We start from the raw sequence: 12,546 nt of genomic DNA, 5'->3' as shown, positions 1-12,546 counted from the left end.
GGAGTACAGATTTATTAAGGCAACCGTCATCCCCATCAGAACATAAAATATCAAATGGGAGAAGATTCAGAGCATTGCATAACATTTCTAGCACTCCATGACATGACAGTATTCAGTTACCTTTTCATCAGTCGCTATTTGTAATGCGATAACATTTCACCAACCGGATTTTACACTGTGACAACACGTGAAAAGCACATCAGGATGTTATATCCTGCCATCCACCTGTACATGGCTGGGGTTCTATGTTCCTTTAGGGACGGCTTCACTTGGAGATTTTACCAGTTGTCTTGAATAAATGACCCCTCCCCCCACCACCTTACTAAATAGGAACATATCAGATCCATGGCGTATATCATTCGCCTTCTTATTTGACAAATGTTCAGTAAAAAACATTAAATTAACAATGATGTAGTAAAAAGTGCTGTCAGCAGTATGTCGCATTGTTTCTTATTAATATTAAAAGCAAAACGCCATATAGGACCTGATTCACAAAACGTTTTTCAATGAGAACTACCCAATGAAAAACACTTTGGGAATCAGGCGCTATGTTTTTCAGAAATGGGAATAAAGTCAGTAGTAATGCAGATTGTTGAAAATCCTCAATAACGGAAGAATATATGTGATTTTTTTTTTAAAGCAGTCCTAGCTGTTTTTTTAAAGCTAGCGCTGGCTGAGCTCAGTCGACCTTTGTGATGTCACACCCGCTCTAAAAGTTTTCCACGTACCTATTGTTTAGCTGAGATGAGTGTAGCAGGCCTTTGGCACGGCGTCCACACAGCACCATTCTGACAACAGCGTGCACAGTATACCAGCAGGTGTGAGTGGATGAAAGGGGCAGGAAAAGGAAGTGAGCGTGAAGGGCGATGGAGACAAAGGAGAGAGAGGTTTGTGGGTAGGAGGAGCCGAGGCGGAAGCACTTAAATGGAGGCAAGCAAGCCAATGCGTATGCGGGGCTGAGAAGGTGGGTGAAAAGTGATGCCTTAAATCGTGTTTGCATAGTGATAAAACCCGGAGGCAAGACATAAGTGAATAATGAGGGAAATTAGGATGAATAAAAGGAAGCGGCGCTGTGCGTATTTATATCCGTGAGATTAAGCAATTAGCCACAACACAATCACAGTTCGTGATAATATGGATTGCTGCTAGTAGCATTCCGACTAGTGGTGGTGATTAAAAAAGATTGTAAACTGCAGTTAAAAAAAAGCCGTTCCTCACAATTTATTGAGAACACTTGTTTTGCGTGCTCTGCTTGCACTAAAACTACATCCAATCACCCAGTGAGGGCTATTCCTCTGCAAATTTAAACCTGAAAATTGTGATGCGGCAGACTAGAACAAATACGAATTAGGTATTTGTCTGTGGTCGTTTTAAAGCAGCAATAATATTGGTGAGCTATTTAGCACCGATAGATGACTTTTTCAAGCGCCAGCCAGCATTGAGCGTATTCTGGGTTGGTGTGAAAGTTTTGCTCCAGTTCTGATCCCTTGCAAATGAAAGTTTTGTCCTAGTTTGCGTGCTTGTATCAGCTGCTGGTGAATGCTGATTTCAATGCTAAACAAACAAGCACATGAAATAGTCAATAGGTCTGGCTTTGTCGAGGATATGACTTTTTTTGTAGCCCTCACATTTTTGCAAGGCCAGATCCATTGGCTTTACAGTTGCGTGCTGTAGAGTTGAAGTCGCAGAATATGAGGCATACTTTCTGGCACATTTTCCCAGGGAGCTTTGCTTCTTCAAGGGCAACTTTGCATAAGGTGGGCTCCACAACAGCCAGTGTGTGTGTGTAGCGTGACAACAGCAGTAGTGGCTACAAATGGGGAGGCACACTGTCTCTACTGGATGAAAGTACAGATAGCACAGGCCATGGAACATGTGTGGCCTGTTAAGTTCGCGGGCCGCGGCCTACGCGCGGGGGGCTGGCGTTGATCAAAGAGGCCGCGCGGCCTGTGGCGCAGCTCCAGCAGGAGCTGGAAAGAATGCACACCCACGCTGATGTTGGGTCTGCCCCGGAACTGCCTCCCGAACGCGGGGGCGGGGCTTTTATTAGGACGCCCTGCGTCACCGCGCAGCGGGACGCAGGGCGGAACGTAACATTCCTCCTTTATTATAAAACAAAACAACACACATAACTATAACTGCCAAACAACTGCGAGGTCCAACAACAACTGTCCGTCTTCAACACTCAGCCGCCCCGCTAGTAGGGTTCAGGGCACCAGTGTACCATCTACCACACATAGTCACTTAGCTTAGCTGGCGGTCTTGTTGTTGTTCTCAGTCTGTATCGTCCTTCGCGGGGGTCACCCCCCCTTGCTTCCGGCTCTGTTCCATCTTCGCGGTTCGGGTCCTCGAGGCCGGGTTCATTCACCGGCTCCCAGTCTCCATCCCTCGCTCCGTTGTCCTCAGGGATGGCCTCCGGCTCTTCTTCACTGGGAGGAGTGTCCTCGCCTTCACAGTGGCCCTCCTTGTCGGTCCACGGTGTACGTGGTACGGCCTTGAACCATGACGCATTCCTCGTCACTTGGCGGCTTCCCCGTGTTACCGTCACCATGGTTCCATGCCGGTTGCTGACGGTCCATGGAAGTTCCTCGTACCTGGTGTCCAGTTTAGACTTGGAGGGGTTTCGTAGCATGATGACCTGGTCACCCACTTGATGATGGGACGGCCTCGCTCTCCGCTTGCCACTCATGTGTTCGTTGGCATCCCTTCTCCTTCTCTCTGTGCGTTCCTCGTTCACCGTGTCCGGGGTTCTGCTTGGGTGATGCGGGATTGAGGATCTGATGACGGTGCCGAACATGAGGTCCGCTGGCGGAATGCCGGTTGTGCTGTGAGGCGTGACCCGGTAATTTCGGAGGAATCGGAAGAGGTCAACCTTCCAGGGGCTGGCGTTGGCCTTAGATACTCTGAGCACCTTATTGATAGTCCTCATAAATCGCTCTACATCCCCGTTTGCCTGGGGGTGTCTTGGAGTGATGTGATGATACTTCACATTGAGTTCCTGTAGATACTTTTTGAAATCCTCCCCTGTAAACGGCGGCCCATTGTCGCTTTTGATTGAGATAGGTAGTCCGTGAGTCGCGAACATTTTCTCTAGTGCCGGAATTACCACTTCCGCTGCTGTGGACTCAACTACCTCGACTTCCGGGTATCGAGAGTGATCATCGACTGCCACCAACAGGTGGAGGCCTTCTCGGAGCTTGCAGAAGTCAATGCTGATGGCCTCCCAGCGAGAGCGGCCCCGTTCTGCTGATATGATAGGTTCCGGGTCTGGCGGGGCCCCCGTGATCTGACAGGGTAGGCATGTGGCAACGAGTGTCTCGACCCGCTCCTCGATCTGGGGAAACCATACTCGGTGCCGAATGCGGGCTTTCGTCCTCACCAGTCCTTGGTGTCCTTCATGTGCTAGGGCCACTATCCTGTCCTGTAGTTTGAGAGGTATCACTATGCGGTTTCCCCGTAGCAACAGTCCACCTTCCGTGACTGACAAGTCTTGCCGCACTGTGAATATGCCGGACAGAAACCCTTTTGCTTCCGCTGTTCTGTTGTGTGTGTGTCTCATGAAAGTCTTCCAATCACCGGAAAGGATGGCATTTTTCACTAAGTCACAACACGGGTCCTGGTGCGTTTCCGCCTCGATCTCCTCGATGCTCACCGCCTTGGGTCTCATTGCGCGCACTACTTGGCATATGTGTTCCTCTGTTTCTGCCGCCACTTGGATCTCTTGTTGAGTGGCCTCTCGCGGATGCCTGGAGAGATAGTCCGCTGGGTTTCCACTGCCTGGTTGATAGACGAGATTAAAGTCATATTGCTGGAGGTGCAGTAACCACTTGGTGATTCGGGCCGGAGGGTGTGCAGATGTTCCCATGAAGATTGGTAGCAGGGGCTTGTGGTCCGTGATTGTTGTGAAATGACGCCCATAGAGGTAGAGGTGAAAGTGTCGGCACCCCCACAGCACGGCAATGGCCTCTTTTTCGATGTGTGAGTACCTTTGTTCGGTCTCTGTGAGGGCTCTCGACGCATACGCAATCGGTCTCTTCTCCCCTTCTCTCGTGACTTGCATTAAGATGGCTCCGAGCCCTACGGGGCTGGCATCTACGAATAGCTCTGTGGGCAGTTCAGTGTTGTAGTAGGCCATCTTGGTGTCAGCTGAGAGGGAGTCCTTGATGCTCTCGAACGCGTCCTGGCATGTTGGCCCCCATTCCCACTTGACGTTGGCCTTCGTGAGTTCCCGCAGCGGCTCAGATAGTGTGGCCAGGTTTCGGATGAACCTCCCGCAGTAGGTGGCCATGCCTAAGAAACTGCGCACTTCCGTGGGGGTCATCGGTGGGCTTGCCGCCTGGATGTCTGCGACCTTCTGCGGGTCAGGTGAGATGCCTGTGCTGCCAAACTTGTAGCCGAAGAAAGTGATCTCGGATTTGAGGAACTCGCACTTTTCCCGGTGTATTGTGAGCCCAACCTCTTGTAGTCGGCCCAGTAGGGCGTGAAGCCTCTTGACGTGTGTTTCTTTGTCGGGGGCGTGAATTAGAATATCATCGCTCACGTTGAGGACACCGGGGATGCCCCTGATGACCTCTTGGATGGTCTGCTGGAACACCTCCGCGGCAGACGATATTCCAAAACTCAGGCGTTTGTATCTCCGTAGCCCCAAATGTGTAGAGAACGTTGTTATGTATCGAGAGTCTCTGTGGAGTCTGAGTTGGTGATACCCCGCCTTTAGATCAATCTTTGAAAATATGCTCGACCCTGTGAGGTCAGCCACAATCTCGTCGATTGTTGGGGTTATGTGGCGTTCCCTTTTGATGGCGGTGTTGGGGAGGCGCATGTCTATGCAGATCCATACCTTTCCAGGCTGCTTGGGCTTCCGTGTTACCACCATGGGAGAGACCCAGGGTGTGGGCCCTGTGACTTCCTCAATGATACCTGCTTCTTCCAGGGCCTTGAGTTCCTGCTCCACTTGTTCTCTCATGTGGAAAGGCGTTCTCCGGTGCCGGACGGCTTTCGGCTGCACTGTCTCATCAATATGAAGTTTGATGGTTTTGCCTTTCAGACAGCCTATGCCTTCTTGCAGGTCAGGGTACTGGTTCAGCATCTGCTCCACTTCCTTTTCATCGTTGACATGGCCGATGAATTGGACCACCCCCAGATCCTCCGCTGCGTCCCCGCTCAGGAGGCTCTCAACACCTGCCTTCACCACATAGACTTTGGACCATAGTCTGTTTTTTCCGTGTTCCAGCGTGGTGCGGAACCTGCCAATGACCGGCAGGGGCTTTCGACAGCCGTATGCATACAACAGAGTGTCTGTGCTTTTCAGCTCTGGTGTAGGACTTAGGGTCAGGAAAATGCTTTCAGGCATGACGTTCACCGAAGCGCCTGTGTCGATGGTCATCAGAATGCACTGGTTTTGGATGGATACCATGCATTTGCGCCTTCGGGCGGCTTTTCTGCGAGGTCCTCGGTCTTGGCATAGTGCAGACACCATGTATACCTTCCTTCCTTTCCTGTCTGTGTCCTTGGAGGGGGCCTGCAGCATCGCCGAGATATCATCCCCTTCATCCTCCGTGGAAGAGCTGGCCACTGCGACCCTTCTGGCACTGGCTTGCTTCTTTTTCTTAGTCGCAGCCTTCTCCGGCTGGTTCTGCGGGGGCTGTATGGGGGTGTCCGTCGATCGGCATACCTTCGCGTAATGGTCCTTCCGGCCACATGCTCCACATGTGGTGCCTTGAGCAGGACAGTTGCGACGGCCATGTCGTGGGCCACCGCACCAGCCACACTCTGTGGATCCCGGACCGCGCGGTTGCCACCTGTTTTGGCCGTATCCACCACTGTTGTCATCTCTCGAGGGTTGTTTGTTGGTGACGCGGGCCACCATAGCTGTGTTCAGAGCAGGTTGCAGCCTGTGTAGTGTGGCCTCCATGTTGGCCGCTCTGGTGTGTGCCAGTTCCCTCTGACGTCCTAGTTCAAGGATCCGCTGTAGGGGAATACCCTTCTCACTAAGTATCAGGCGCCTCAATTTTTCCGAATGAATCCCGTTGATGATCTGCCTCCTGATTTCCTTCTCCACGTTCGTGAATTCACAGGACATGGCTAACTTTCTCAGGCGGGTGTGGTATGCATCAAGGGTTTCCTCCGCTGCCTGTAAGGTGGTGCAGAAGAGAAACGTCTCATAGTCTGGGTTTAGTTGAGGGAGGAAGTGATCGGTGAGGGCGTCTTTCGCGCTTCGGTACCCATCCAGGCCATCATCAACGTTGAGGGAATTGAAAATGCGCAGTACCTCGTCACCCACGCTGAGTAGAAGGTGTGCCTTCAGTTTCCTGGGCGCAGTGATCTCTTTGCACTCCATCGCCATCTCGAACTTCTGGATCCACAGCTGCCATCTGGGACCGCATGACGACGGATCCGTGAAAGGGTCAAACGGCTGGACCAGTGTCGACGAAGTGCCTTGTGTTCGAGGTGGAGGTGGCGTCATGGACAGGTTTGCTGCAATTCTGGACGGCGTGGAGGGCCCAGGCGTGGATGCGCCGGCCGCCATGTTGGCGTGGACCTGATCCGTGTTGTCGTAGTTGTCTCTGACGGCCACCCATGCAGCGACGTTGGGCCTACCTTGGAGGTGCCGCCGTATCCAGGCACCGTGTTACGACTCAGGGTCTGGCCTTCCCTACCCGCCGTGATGCTGCTCCCTTGTGTTGGAAGTTCGATGCCACCTGGTTTTCTCGATTCTGGAGTGAAGAAAAGTGGACTTGGTGGCAGAGAGCATGAATGGATGAGGTAGACAAAAAAAAAAAAAAAGTTTTTTTTTTTTTTTTTTGTTTTTTGTTTTTTTTTTTTTTTTTGGGTGGGGGGGGTCACGTGTGTGATGGCACCCCCACCGGGTGTCCAAAAATTTAGCCGATGGCTGTGTGGCGTTATTGTGCTCTCCGAGCACCGAGCCTTTCGTGAGGTTCGTCTCTCCTCGTCGCCATTGTTAAGTTCGCGGGCCGCGGCCTACGCGCGGGGGCTGGCGTTGATCAAAGAGGCCGCGCGGCCTGTGGCGCAGCTCCAGCAGGAGCTGGAAAGAATGCACACCCACGCTGATGTTGGGTCTGCCCCGGAACTGCCTCCCGAACGCGGGGGCGGGGCTTTTATTAGGACGCCCTGCGTCACCGCGCAGCGGGACGCAGGGCGGAACGTAACATGGCCTAGAGAACAATGACAGAACAAGCACATGTTCTCATGCAGACTCATTTTGATGGATGTAAAAAAAAAAAAGATTTTCAACACTATCGTTCTAGAAAGTCATAATTCTATTAAAGACAAAGAGGTGAAGGATTATGCTTTCTCTCAATTTTACTTCTCGAGCAGCATAAAAGTAATAATATATACAAAACAAAGATAACCAACTACAGCTCCCATAAAGTTTGAGTCTTTGTTAGTTCATGGATTATTGGTCTTTCATTAAACACATGATGACCCAGACCAATCATCTCAAGTCACATAAAAACTGTCACCATCTTGACATTATCCTCTTTCTTTCGCTGATCCTTCATATAACTTTTGCGTCCCAACCGGTAAACATGAACTGAGAATTCAAGTCTAGACAACTCCTCAGGACCCAATAGGTTTGTTGTCGACATTGGAACTTGCAAAATAAAACAAATCTCAGGATTCTGTTGTAGACGGGTGGGAATCGTGACATATTATCAATCATATATGTTACAATGTCATCAACAACATTAACAACATCAAATTATTAACATTTAGTAGTATTCATGATTTTTATGATGGTATAATCATTTGCCTCTGTGTCCTTAATAGAATTATGACTTTCTATAACAATAGTGTTAAAAATCTGAATTCAATGTCAAGACCCGGAGGCTCGGATTATGCTTGTTCAAAGCTCACATACCACTAACGTTGAAACCTTCTCAATCGGCTTAAAATAAAATGTCTTCTTTGTCGTCATTGGCCCAATGCATTGCTTTCATTATATCCTCCAAACATGCTCCCATGTGATAAGCTTTAGAGGCCATTGCTCCTCTCACCGAATGTGCGCAATAGCATTCTATATTGAGGCTCGCTTAAAGCATCACCCATATCACCCATCTCGCCAGGGTTGCGGGGGTCACTGCTCCGAAGGGTCTCCGTAACGCAATGAGCAATTGAGACACTCTGTGGGTCGCAGGTCCTTCGTCGTATTTATGTATGCCGTTAAGCATCGAACTGGGCATAATTTAGGTTGATCCGGGAATGTGTCATAAGATACTGTTCTCAAACCCATCTTTGTTCTCTACGTGATATAAAAAGTTAGTCCTGAAGGAGATATCGATTTTCTGTTAACTTCCGAAGCACTCACATCAGAAACCCTCTTGCATGATAAAATACATAGCAGCATTGTCACTTTGGCGGTCAATGCTTTTCTGGATGAATCCCTGTTGTCAGGCAATGACGTGAACAGTTTCAAAACTCTATCACCATCCCACAACTATGATGAATACCTCGCCTTAGGAGGCTTGAGCAATTTTATTCCCCTTAACAATCTGAATATTAAAGAGTGCTCTCTGACTGCTAACCCCTCTACATGGGGATGACCCGCCGACATCGCTGCGCAAGCTGTATTAACGGTCCTATATGCCTTGCCTTGTGCCGCCATCTGTGCCAGGAAATTAGCTATGTGCACAACATCTGTTTCAGAGGAACACACGTTCCTCTCCACACACCAGCTATGCCAATTTGTCCATGCTGTTCTGTATGCCTTCCTGGTCCCTGGTGCCCAGGACTCTTCGATAATACATTCAGCCTCACCCGATACCCCGGCCTAGCCCCTGATCCCCTGGAATCGGCTATGCAATTAGGCTTAGGCTGCCCATACTCACCAGAGAGTGGATGCCTCCCGCAGGGTCCCCTACGATCAGTTCGCTCTTCAGAAGAGCTACCGGGTTATCATGTGTCATCTCCAAAAGACTGGGGGATCAAGCTTGGCCCCTCCAATCCGGAGTTATTATAATCAGAGAGCCCTGCTGTCTCCTCACCTGAGCTAATGTCCTTGCTATCATTGAAAATGGCGGAAATACATATTCTGTTTTCAGACGCCCAAGTCTGGAGAAATGCGTTTGTCACTTCCGCCTCAGGGTCCGGCCTCCAACTGAAGAACCGAGGTAGTTGCTTGTTAAACCCTGATGCAAATAGGTCACTCTGACATGGGATCCCATTGTGCCATAACTTCCTGGAATACTTTCTCATCCAGCTTCCAACCGCTGATATCCCTGAGGAACCTGGAGTTCCGTCGGCTACCTCGTTCTGTTGACGTTGCAGATATTCTTCTGAGTGCAATGGCCTTGTGGAATGCTAGTGGAGCTTGGAGTGTTGGGGCAACTGGGAGTTCCACAACTGATGGTTGTGGACTTGGTGCTGGGCAGGGAACCAGGGTGAAGGCCTATGACTATCTCTCCTACTTACTACCTGTACTATAGAACATAAGAAGTAATACAGATGTTTCCTTTTCCACTTACCTGGGTCAGCCTGGTTCCTGCCCCTTGTGTGTTACTGGCCCAGGGTACATCCTGCAGGAGGCAGAATACATCATTTTACCTCTCTAAATCACTTCAATGCTTCGCTTCCAACATTCTGCTATGAAACTGTAAACGCTTTCGTCTGTCAGTATAAATAAATCTCCAAACCGGCACTGTGATTTGCAATTTAAATGTGCCTTCGGTCTTGGGGCACTGTTCATATAAACTCATGAGCGCATAGTTTATTCACCAAATTCCCAACAAACATTGTAATAATATTAATCACCAGTGCGTTTCCCCAAGTGACATTACTACGATCCGCCACACTTGATTAATAAAATTCAACATCTTACAAGTTTCTGTTTATGGCCGCAACATGAATGCATTAATCTCCAGGTCCTACTGGTAATTGTGCTTTAACGGCTTCCTTTCACTGTTCAGTGAAACGTTATCCCTTTGCTACTGGCAAACAGGAAATTCCTCCTCAAACACAAGGTTCGGTTTCATTGTTCGTAAAGGTCACCTCATCACGCTCCCAACACGTCCTAAGGACCTTTCCTCAAATATTCTAATGCAGCTTACAGGCTCCGGAGCTCAAATAATAACAATGCAGGAAAGGGCAGACTCCATGCGTTCCAGCTCAACGCCAGAGCGTGGCTGCCCCTCAGCCAATGAGGAGGCTCGAAGCCGGGCCATCCCCGCTCCGAGCCTCCCCGTGGCTGAGAGGCTGCTTTTGCCCCCGCTGGGAACTCGGGTAAGTCTTTTTTAAAAAAAATGTTTTAATCCCTTCCCTCCCACCCACCCCCAACTTACCTTCTTGGTCCTACGTCCCCGGCGGGGGGATGAGTGAAGCCTCCAGCCGTGTGGTGACTCGGAGTGGGGCCATCCCCGCTCCGCGCCGCCACACGGCTGGAGGCTTCCCTCGTCCCCCGGCGGGGTTGCAGGTAAATTTTTTTTGTTTTTTTTTTCGCCCTCCCAACCCCACTTACCTTCTTTTTGATCCGTTTTTCGGGAGCGGACGCGCTGGGAACAGTTGTGTTCCCAGCGCGTCCGCTCCCGATGGCCGCCATGGAAAGGGAAAACGGACTCCATTTTCCCTTTCCATGGTGGCCGCCATTTTAATATTTTTTTTCTCCCGAAACGCTGCAGGGCCGGGGTACTAATAGCAATAGAACCCTCGCGTCAGGGGCATTAACGACTCTGGTAATGCCCTAGGGCCTTCGGTAATGCCCCGACCGACGCTTGGGTTCTATTGCTTAAATACAGGATTCTTAGGCCTGTTCCCGTTAGGTTAATATTATTACTGCTGTGCAGTATCTTTTTCAGTAGGTCAGGCAAAATGCTGATGTTCAGCTACCAGTTTTTACTTGGGACTTTGCCCGTCAAAATTATATTTAAGGACGTACAAACCAGCAGGTGGCGCAGCATAGCTCTTCTGAGCGTTCTGGCAGCCTCTCTGTGCGATCTACACACAATCTGTGTGTTATGACAGCTTTGCTGAATTCTTATAACGGTACGCATACTGCGTGATAATGCTTGTTCTTGCAATTGCCAAAGATTAGAGCTTTGGTCGTCACCGCTGGCCCGCACTCACATCTACTGCACGGAAGTGGGATCCGAAGCACCAGAACTAAATACAGTCCAGTCGCACTTCGATCCTCTTCCGTGACCGCTATGCCCCCTGCCTGCTGGCCTGCATGGTTGCGATCGCCAGTGCACTAGCCCCGTCACGACTGCAACAAATTAATAGAATTCCTTTGTGGATACGCTCCACCAGAACCTACGATCGCTGCGCTCACAAGACATGCTGTCACAATATATAATATTGTACACAGAAGAAATGATCACCACAAAGAAAAATGGATAAAGAAGTATATATTTAACTCGCTGCTGGAGCAGCAAAGAAAGAAGATAATGTCAATATGGTGGCAGAGGATAATGGCAAGATGGTGGCAGTGTTTATGGGACTTGGGGTGAGATGACTGGTCTGGGTCATCACGTGTTTCATGAAAGACCAATAATATATGAATGTTAGGGAGAATTCTCTGTTTAGGCTGAATTTCCTAACCTAGTGAGTCCCCCAGCAGCTTTGCTGGATTTTTGGGGTTTATTTTTTTCTCCTGCCAAGAGTGAGACTCTTTTACCCTCACTCTTGGGCATGATTCGAGTGTGTTTCTTTGAATCTAGATGTGTTTAATGGGCTATGGGGTCTTTTACCCCATAGGGCTTCATGTGTTTTTGTGATGTGTGTTACACAGCACCCTCAGTGCAGTAACACAGGGGTGTCATAGTGACCCCCCAGTATAGACTCCATACCCTGGGACTGGCTACTGTCTCCCAGGGCATGTAAAGTCACCATTGAACAGAACCAGTACAAACCATCATATTGTGGACGTACTGACTGGGGCAATTCAATTGCCCCGGGGTCTGTTAGTCGAGGGGGCACGTCTCCGTCCCCCTTGATCGAGTTTTGGCTGGTGGCAGTGGATACTACTTTTTATATTCAACCGCAAATGTTTTCCTATGGGATTTCCCATTGTTTTAGGCTACTATCTTTATTTAATTATTTACGGTAGCCTCGAACATACCGCAGGTTTATTTAATTAATATTAATTCTCCGGTTGGTATTTTTTGCTAAAACTTGATTCTAGAATGGCGTTTGTGTTCTCTTCTGTGACTCCAACCCAAGTCGAGCCCTTTGTTCCACTTTTTTGGCGGGCTTCTCCACAGAAGCCCTCCAAAGTGGTGCCACTCTGTCTGGGGTACTTAGGAGGGGTGGAGGGGGATTTAGGCACCCTGGACTGAGTTGCCTATGCAACTCAAGTCGCACTCCGTCCTGATTGGCCCAAGTGGTGAACCTCACCACTTAGCATGTTTGAGTGACATCTAGGCTGAGTAAATGGGGGTTTTCTGCATAAAAGCAGGGCTTTGGGGACTGGAACTTCAGAACCACAGGACCTAAGAATCCGACGAGGGAGAAGCTGAGCCGACCTGCCACAATGACACCACCGGTGGAGCCCTACTGGACCGTCTCACCACTTTTCCCAACGACAGAGGAGAT

At 49.7% G+C, this 12,546-nt stretch overlaps 1 protein-coding gene across 3 annotated transcripts in view; it reads left to right on the top strand.

Annotated features, from left to right (window-relative positions):
- Positions 1-715: 715 nt before the first annotated feature.
- Positions 716-12,546, top strand: part of LOC138527555 (E3 ubiquitin-protein ligase TRIM39-like) — a 500,407-nt gene continuing 488,576 nt past the window's right edge. Inside the window, exon 1 of one of the 3 annotated variants that reach the window (XM_069638827.1) lies at positions 716-964. The gene's annotated coding sequence lies outside the window, so the exon portion shown is untranslated. The remainder of the gene's footprint in view (positions 965-12,546) is intronic. The other 2 variants (XM_069638813.1, XM_069638820.1) reach the window with 2 other exon arrangements.

Source organism: Ambystoma mexicanum, chromosome 1q (assembly GCF_040938575.1).
Source record: "Ambystoma mexicanum isolate Mex_15411 chromosome 1q, UKY_AmexF1_1, whole genome shotgun sequence".
NCBI lineage: Eukaryota > Metazoa > Chordata > Amphibia > Caudata > Ambystomatidae > Ambystoma > Ambystoma mexicanum.
This window is presented reverse-complemented; position numbering and strand designations above follow the sequence as displayed.